Source organism: Schistocerca gregaria, chromosome 8 (genome assembly GCF_023897955.1).
Source record: "Schistocerca gregaria isolate iqSchGreg1 chromosome 8, iqSchGreg1.2, whole genome shotgun sequence".
Lineage (NCBI taxonomy): Eukaryota > Metazoa > Arthropoda > Insecta > Orthoptera > Acrididae > Schistocerca > Schistocerca gregaria.
The window spans coordinates 508231364-508241205 of record NC_064927.1 but is presented as its reverse complement, the minus strand read 5'-3'; the positions used below and the strand labels follow the sequence as shown (position 1 = coordinate 508241205).

General features: G+C 44.6%; 1 protein-coding gene across 2 annotated transcripts in view; it reads left to right on the top strand.

The window, feature by feature from the left end:
- The first annotated feature begins 1341 nt into the window (after nt 1-1341).
- The window catches only part of LOC126283975 (glucose dehydrogenase [FAD, quinone]), a 96362-nt gene continuing 87861 nt past the window's right edge, over nt 1342-9842 (top strand). The window contains exon 1 of one of the 2 annotated variants that reach the window (XM_049982435.1): nt 1342-1562. The gene's annotated coding sequence lies outside the window, so the exon portion shown is untranslated. The remainder of the gene's footprint in view (nt 1563-9842) is intronic. The other variant, XM_049982436.1, reaches the window with a different exon arrangement.

The window sequence follows — 9842 nt, the reverse complement described above, 5'->3', positions numbered from 1 at the left end:
CTCCCCAATTCTATTCAATACCTCCTCATTAATTACATGATCTATCCACCTAATCTTCAACATTCTTCTCTAGCACCACATTTCGAAAGCTTCTATTCTCTTCTTGTCCAAACTATTTATCGTCCATGTTTCACTTCCACACATGGCTACACTTCACACAAATACTTTCAGAAACGACTTCCTGACACTTATATATATACTCGATGTTAACAAATTTCTCTTCTTCAGAAACGCTTTCCTTGCCATTGCCAGTCTACATTTTATATCCTCTCTACTTTGACCATCAGGAGTCATTTTGCTCCCCAAATAGCAAAACTCCTTTACTACTTTAAGTGTCTCATTTCATAATCTAATTCCCTCAACATCACCCGATTTAATTTGACTACATTCCATTATCTTCGTTTTGCTTTTGTTGATGTTCATCTTATATCCTCCTTTCAAGACACTATCCATTCCGTTCAACGGCTCTTTCAAGTCCTTTGCTGTCTCTGACAGTATTACAATGTCATTGGCGAACCTCAACTTTAATACCTACTCTGAATTCTTCTTTTGTTTCCTTTACTGCTTGCTCAATATACAGATTGAATAACATCGGGGACAGGCTAGAACCCTGTCTCACTCCCTTCCCAACCGCTGCTTCCGTTTCATGCCGCTCGACTCTAATAACTACCATCTGGTTTTTGTACAAATTGTAAATAGCCTTTCGCTCCCTGTATTTTACCCCTGCCACCTTCAGAATTTGAAAGAGAGTATTCCAGTCAACATTGTCAAAAGCTTTCTCTAAGTCTACAAATGCTAGAAACGTAGGTTTGCCTGTCCTTAATCTTTCTTCTAAGATAAGTCGTAAGGTCAGAATTGCCTCACGTGTTCCAATATTTCTACGGAATCCAAACTGATCTTCCTTGAGGTCAGCTTCTAGCAGTTTTTCCATTCGTCTCTAAAGAATTCGCGTATTTGCAGCTGTGACTTATTAAACTGATAGTTCGGTAATTTTCACATCTGTCAACACCTGTTTGTGATTGGAATTATTACATTCTTCTTGAAGTCTGAGGGTATTTCGCCTGTCTCGTACATCTTGCTCACCAGATGATAAACCCTTAAAAAAGAAATGACTCGATTTTCTTCACCACATACGTGTCAGGTCGCGTTAGTGTTGTGCCTGTAATGCTGCTTTATTCCCACAGCCCCCCTACCGTCATCGCCGCAGGGTATCCGCACACCCCAGCGACGGGCACGCGGGAATCCAGGCCAAGGAGCGGAGCGGTGGGACGGAACCTGCCGGCCGGGACTTTCACTGGCAGAGCCGGGCTCTGGGTTGCCGAGCGGCGGCCAGCAGAAGGTGAAAGGCCGGCTCCGAGGCAGCTCTGCCAGCCCAGCCCAGCCCAGCTCCGCCAGCGCCGACCACACTCCCTGCCGCCGCGTCCGTGGCTGCCAGGCTCCCAGGACCCAGCCCGCCTCTGCCTGCCGGAGCAGCGCGTCTCGAGACACTGCGGCGGTCAAGGACGCCATGGGGCGTGGCTGGCCCTCCGGACTCTGCTGCTGCTAGCTGCTGACGTCAAGAGGTAAGTCCCTCTGCGGCACACAACCGCTTATGTTCCGTACGCTTCCTGTTGTTTCTGCGCCTGTCTACACACGACCTGAATGTCTCCACTAATATGCTATTGGTAATCGAAGTTATCCTTCATCTTCGAGCTCTCAATTACGCCAATTTCGACTGTTTACCCCTCTGCGGCACACAACCGCTTATATTCCGTACGCTTCCTGTTGTTTCTGCGCCTGTCTACACACGACCTGAATGTCTCCACTAATATGCTATTGGTAATCGAAGTTATCCTTCATCTTCGAGCTCTCAATTACGCCAGTTTCGACTGTTTACCCCTCTGCGGCACACAACCGCTTATATTCCGTACGCTTCCTGTTGTTTCTGCGCCTGTCTACACACGACCTGAATGTCTCCACTAATATGCTATTGGTAATCGAAGTTATCCTTCATCTTCGAGCTCTCAATTACGCCAATTTCGACTGTTTACCCCTCTGCGGCACACAACCGCTTATATTCCGTACGCTTCCTGTTGTTTCTGCGCCTGTCTACACACGACCTGAATGTCTCCACTAATATGCTATTGGTAATCGAAGTTATCCTTCATCTTCGAGCTCTCAATTACGCCAGTTTCGACTGTTTACATTACGTTTGTCTTAATTGCAATTTCTTTATACTTGCTTCATCCATCTGTTGTACCTCGTCACTATTACTTACGCTGATTCTCTGTCCCCAGATGTAAACCTCTATTCAGTTAGTTTCCATCTGATTTTGCTTTCGACGGACAGCAGCACCCACTATGTATTTGCCTCGATCGGATCCGCAAAGGCAACGAGCAGGTCAGCAACCGTTTTCTACCATTATTCCTATTGGAAATTTGGCCAGTAAGCTGAGCGCTTTAAAATTTCCTTTTACCAAATGAGCGTTCTGAACATTGCCTGCCCCCCCCCCCCCCCCCCATTAGCAATCAAGGGTTGTTCTGTAGAGCATAGTGAAGTCTCTGTAAATACGAAAAAAAAAAAAACCTTCACGTTCTGAGTAGACTCAAGCCATTTCTCCTTAATTGCCATTATGAACGCAAGATGTGGCAAGTCACACCACAATGCGATCTTCCACACCCGTGCACCGAGAAGAGTAACCAGGTTGAATTATCAAAGTATTATTAATAAGTATTAATAATAAGAGCTTTACTACGCATCACTCTCTTCGATGCGGTATGCCTTGATTCTCTCCTGTTTTCAACTGTCTTACTCAGGAAATTAGTTATCGGGTTACCAAAGGTTTATCGTGGCTTCTGAACCGTACTGCAACTTGGCATCTTTGTAACACCAACAAATCATTCGAAGAAGTGTTTAATGACGCCTAGGATCGACTCGAGATTGAAGTCTTCGCTGTAGAATTGTAGTCGGGCATTTACTCACAGTGTCGTAGAGCCAGGTAGCATAATTAATAAGATCTCCTACGAGTCACTTGAGTAGGTCACCGGCAAGGTGCACCTCGTTCTGTGCATCTGAGGCGTTTACGCATTAGAGTACTGCAGGCCGGCCCGCATGTACGGCAGGAATGCTCCTCCCAGGAGCGTATTAATCACCGATACTTTGGCGTGCGACTGCAAATTGGAGGTCGACAACTGTGTCTGCACCCGCTCCTTTCTGCCATTTCAAGAAAAAAAACCAAGTTTACTACAATACCTAGAAATTTAGACTATCCGCAACTAGTGTGAAGCCTTCGTTAGAAACAAATGACAATTAACAATGTCATCTCTAAAAGTATCGTACCCTTGATTTCAGAAGTCGTGTGTGTGTGTGTGTGTGTGTGTGTGTGTGTGTGTGTGTGTTTGTACCTTTTCTGTATGGCATATTAGAACGTGTTTGTACTTTTGTACTTGGCATGTTGTTTCCGAACGATGTTCGGAGTTATACAAAACAAAAGTACGTTGCCGATTTGCGACTCGTAATAGGTTGTGCTTAAAACCTTTCGTCAGTTTCTTTCCTAGTACAACAGCCGTTCTTGCTTCCTTCGAAACTACATAAACAAGTATAATAATTTTATGCTTTTCTGTAAGCGTATTTCTAGTGCGTTGCAATTAAAATCGTGACTCCTGCCGCCTAGAGAGTTACGGCCAGCTGTTCTCCTGCCAGTGGCTGAGCTTGGGTTCCTTCGAACTGCGGGAACTGCTCGTTCATGCTGACTCACAAGGCGACAGCCCTCTGCTCCCTTCCCCTTGCACTAGCCAGCCGCGCGTTAAATTCGAAGGCGATCTCCTCCGGAGTTACAAAGCGTACAGAACGTTCAGCTAGGTATTCACTCTTGCTGAATGCGTACAGGATCATATTTGCATAACGGAGTCAAGAGAACTGATGGAAGATGGCATGCAACCGAATGCGAAACAATAGTCTGCCGTGGAGCTTATCATGAAACTGGCCATCCCTCAAGGCTTAGCTGCAGATCGACAACATGTTTTATAGGCACGGAAAAAAAAAACATCCAGAGGCTGAATTTGTCAGCTGGTTCCAGGTAGTATGAATAGCAGTGTGTGTCGCGCGGGTCGAGTCCTCCCTCGGTCGTGGGTGTGTGTATGTTGCCCTTACCGTAAGTTAGTTTAAGTTAGATTATGTAGTTAGTAAGCTTAGGGGCCGATGACTTCAGCAGTTTGGTCCGATAATACCTTACCACAAATTTCCAAATAGCAATATCGCACACTTTTCTGGAAGCATAGTTTGCTCTACAGGAGAATGGTTTTTATACGCACACCATGAATCAGAAGTTATTTTGACCAGTTACTAGCCCAAAGCAGTGCTCATACCATACTTGTAGTTCTCTTACGACCATTTTCCCACTCTTGCTTGCTGTGACGCAAATATTCCTTAATGCCCTTGCGAGATCACGCACACGCGAAAGAATTGTATGCTGTATAATTTTACTATGTTCTTTTCATATGCATGTCCTCTTTAATCGCAACTGGTCGGAGTTGAAAACAAATTCGTTACCGAACGATGGCACAAGTTTGTTTATCCGATGTACAAATTTTCGGGCTGATTCCGCTTTTCGATACGCATCGTCAAGCTGCGCTTTGTTTGTTTGGTTGGTTGGTTTGGGCGATTCAAGGGACCAGACTGCGACGGCCATCGGTCCCTGCTCATTGTTTGAAATTTAGTTGTAGCTCTGTTTAAAGTTACGCAACGAACCAATGCCACCCTTGAAATCACTGTAACATATGTAAGTTTGATGTATATAACGTAGTAAGTCACATCCTGTAAATTGTATCGAACATTCTTGAAACGCGCAAACACCAGCTTTTGTCTTTCCTTGAATATTACCGCGCGACTGTTGCGGTCGCAGGTTCGAATCCTGCCTCGGGCATGGATGTGTGTGATGTCCTTAGGTTAGTTAGGTTTAAGTAGTTCTAAGTTCTAGGGGACTGATGACCACAGATGGTAAGTCCCATAGTGCTCAGAGCCATTTGAACCATTTGAACCTTGAATATTCGTACTTTTTCTTATGCATTAGTCGATCATATTGGTACAAACTTATTCGAAATCTGGTTATAATTCCTTTTTATTATGCTGTGGATGATGTTCCATTTACGTAATTATGTTTAGTACCCGCTCCTTGAATGACGATTGTCCTTTACCACGTTTCACTGGGGACGGGAGTTTTGGCTCCTCGGCTTCTGTCCGACAAGGATAATGAACTGCATGGTTCGCCACCTCTTTCAGTATCACTTTCAGTTGTTAAGCACGCATCGTCGTCGTTGTACTCCTCATGTACAGCGTACGCACAGCCGAGCGTATACACCACGCATTGCACTGACTCATCTTGCAGAAACGCTAATATTTCGTCCGCCGCTTATTTCTCACTCTCACAAATTCCTTGGGGTCTTTTCTGACGAAATGCCAACTTCGGCAGCTGTTGTTGTAGATTTTCAGTGTTTGTTTTGTTTATCATTGTCATTGCTTTGCTTTGTATCATCACCACTAGCGTTTTAGTACTTTACTCGTCGACTAAGAAGAAGCTCAGATGCGGTCCAAGGCCTCATGCTGTGCTCTCCATTGGATATCTCCTGTCCAGCCCCCTTTTTCCATTAGCAGCCCACATTGTGGTCGCATGGTGGACGATATGTGGGGCGTCGAATGCCGTAAACATCATTGACCTATTGCGGGAGACAGAGCGTGCAAAATTCAACACAGAATCCAACAACATACAGGCTAATTTGCAGGCTTGTATATGGGGTTCTGACCTGTAACGTCGACGGTTATGGAAGGGGCGAAAGAGTTCTGCAGCCCCACAGCTGCCTTCTTCACTCGCTGGATTTGCCGCTGAGCAGTTACAACGTCAACCATGCGTAGATCCGATTACGTAACATTCAAGGCACACAAGTGTCAAACAGTGGTTAACGATAGTAGCCTTTCTGTAAATCTTGTAAATCTTATGATGAAGAGTGAGCTCCTCTTTCTGCCTATAGCATTGTCAAAAGAGAGAGAGAGAGAGAGAGAGAGAGAGAGAGAGAGGAGAGAGAGAGGGGGGGGGGGGGGGGGGGGAGCGCATAATCTTCCAGTGGTGATTGCAAAACTTCCTGCAAGACTTGACAACCATCAACAGGAACGCCGCGAGGAAAAAATAAGTAACCTTGTCCCACCAAGATCATCGGATGGTGGATGTTCAAAAAATGTTCAAATGTGTGTGAAATCTTATGGGACTTAACTGCTAAGGGTCATCAGTCCCTAAGCTTACACACTACTGAACCTAAATCATCCTAAGGACAAACACACACACCCATGCCCGAGGGAGGACTCGATCCTCCGCCGGAACCAGCCGCACAGTCCATTACTGCAGCGCCCTGACCGCTCGGCTAATCCCGCGCGGCGGTGGATGTTCAAGATAGCAGGACATCAACAAGACGACGAGAAACACTGTCGTTCTATCTACTGGAATGCGTTCAGTTGTCTATAAGATGCTGAGTTACTAGAAAATGTGATGATACAGATGGGCAGATGTATCGGATTTAAGAGAGATACGTGAAGTGAAACAGTATGAAAACAAAGACATCTTCCTGAATTATTATTACATGCGAACTGCCGGCCGCTGTGGCCGAACTGTTCTAGGCGCTTCAGTCCGGACCCGCGCTGCTGCTAGTCGCAGGTTCGAATCCTGCCTCGGGCATGGATGTGTATAACGTCCTTAGGTTAGTTAGGTTTAAGTAGTTCCAAGTCAAGGGGACTGATGATCTCAGATGTTAAGTCCCATAGTGCTTAAAGAACCATTGTTTCTACATGCGAACTGACGCTTGGATATCCTCGATTAATTTAGGGAATAAAAAAAAGGAACAGATCGGATCTATAGTTGAAATAGCACCTTATGGCCGAAAGTGAAGTCATCTCTGAAATCGTTTTACTGGAATAGCGAGCCATTTGGTGCAACGTTCGGGTGCCAACAATCAAACGAAAGACGAGTAGAACAATGAAAAATAAAAGCGATACTTAAAGTAAATTTGCGGTAAACATAGCACAAGAATGAAAGCATTCAACAGTTCCACCACTCTCGGCCAGCACCTGCTAGTTTTGGCATTGATGTCTATCCAATTTGCACGTTTATTCTTATTCTGAAATCATCTTTCATTTTCTGCATTATTATGATAAATTTCGACACTGTAGTTCACATCTCCACAACGTCATGATACTTCTGTTCGCAAGTATTCCATCGGAAGCGTATGAATTCACAAACTCTTTTAAATCTGCTCTATCAAGCTACAAATGCCGCAGAAAATCTCCAGCCGTCAAATATACGAGCGCTTTTGGTGCTGGTTCTGCGCGCCACGCAAAACAGCACCCGGAGAAACCGAGACGCGAAACCCGGTTGCTTTCTCCTTTACAGGCAGCGGAAAAACTGTGGCAGCTATGACGTTTACTAGACAAATATGACGTACAAATGTAGCTCTCACACCTGAGTGCAGGAGATCCGGCAACATACCAAATGTTTCCAGTTACAGGCTAACCTTATTCAGTAAAGGCAGACGGGCATTTCTAGTGCGTCACCAGCCGAGATTATTTTCTAGCGTAGCTACATATATATGGATACTCTGCAAATGACATTTAAGTGCCTGGCAGAGGGTTCATCGAAACACTTTCACAATAATTCTCTATTATTCCAATCTCGTACAGCGCACGGAAAAAACGAACACCTACATCTTTCGGTGCGAGCTCTGATTTCCCTTACTTTATTCTGTTGACCGTTTCTCCTTATGTAGGTCCGCGTCAACGAAATATTCTCGCATTCGGTGGAGAATGTTGGTGATTGAAATTTCGCGAGACTGTTCCGCCGCCACCAAAAACGCGTTTGTTTTAATAATGTCCATCCCAAATACAGTATTATTTCAGTGACACTCTCTTCCCTATTTCACAATAATACAAAACGTGCTGTCCTCCTTTGAACTTTCCCGATGTTCTCCGTCAATCGTTTCTGATAAATATCCCACACCGCGCAGCACTTTTCTAAAAAGAGGGCGAACGAGCGTAGTGTAGGGAATCTCTTTAGTAGATCTGTTACATTTTCTAAGTGTCCTGCCAATAAAACGCAGTCTTCTTTAGTCTTCCCCACAACATTTCCTATGTGTTCCATCCTATTTGAGTTATTCTTAATTGTATTCCCTAGGTATTTATTTTAATTTACGGCCCTTACATTTGAGTGATTTATGGTGTAACCAAAGTTTAACGGATTTCTTTTAGCACTCATGTGGATAACATCACACTTTTCGTTGTTCAGGGTCAATTTAGAATTTTCGTACCATACAGGTATCTTTTCTAAATCATTTTGCAATTCGTTTTGATGTAAGTCCACAACATGGTCTCTCTGTCCTGGAAAGCAAGACGTGGATGTTCGAGCGTAAAGGCGAGACAGCGTATGACGTACCATCACGGGTTTTGCCACATTTGTTTTCATTAAGCACCTCCTCATTAATGCAAATTGTTCTAAAACAAAGAAGAATAATCAAGATAAGATTAAAAGCAGCTGCCATCCAGTAAACTGGTGGCATAAAACATTTCACTAAAGCAGTTCCGAAGATTTTGTGTGTAGTGAGGCGGCTGCATTACATTGACATGTGTTGAATATTTTGATCACTAATTTGCCGTACCGATGAAAAACATTTTCAACTGAGAAATATTCGAAATGGTAACAAAAAATCAAGGTCACATTCAATTTGAAAGCAACCGTATAAATTTATGGCTCGTATACTTACAAACATAGTGACCATAGTGTCCCAGGTTTTTTTTGTTTGCATTTTTTCTGCAACGCGAAACATGACGCTGACATAGCTTTCATTGTTTCGCGTACTTTTCTCAGGATAATTTAAAATGTAGGATACTGAAAGACTTACCTCAAATTAACATCAGGTATTTCAATATGAACTTATATCATACGGAGACCACACGAGGAAAATATACACATTTGTTTACACTTGGCGTAGATACACGTTTATACAAGAGGTGACAGTAATATCGATATATAGCTGCCAATAAGAAATGTACTGGTTGGAAAAACCTAAGGACGAATGATGTATCATTGCCAAGTAACAAAGCTTCATGGAACTTGTACCATACATGGAAAGAACTACTATTGTAAAGGTACAGAAGGTGAATGAAAGAAATACACAACGAGACGAACAGAAATAACACTTTCATTCAACTGTAGTGAAGTGACCGCGATTTAGGATGGTACCCCGGACATTGCAAGTGGCGGGACACGGCTCTTAATACGGTGTGTGATCACCACGGTCGGCAGTGCAGGATCTGCACCGTGCTCGCACGCTGGTGGCAAGTCCTGTGGTGGCACGTTCTGTCCCTCCAGCAGCGCGGCTGGCCTGCACCGGGTGACCGATGGTACCTGCGGTCGCGTCGTGTCTCCACCGCACCCCACACGTTCTCCGTGAGATTTACGTCGCAGGGAATGGCCAGGCCAGTCCACTGCCAAATATCGCCTTGTTCCAGGAGCGCCTGCTCTTGCACAGTTCGAGGCGGTCGCGTGTCGTCATCCGTGTAAATGAAGTCAGGGCCGAATGCACCACTGAAGAGACACACACGAGGAACGAGTACAGTCTCACAGTAACAGTGACTGGTGAATGTACTGTGTTCACAGATCTGGAGGTCAGTACACCCATGCACCGTTATGCCTCGTCACATCATAATACCTGGATCACCAGAACGATGATGTTTGACGACGTACCTGGTTGCATTACGTGTTCTCGGTTCTGGGTACGTCCATCAATGTGAAACGTGATAGTTTTGGCGGTACAGATGTTTATGGT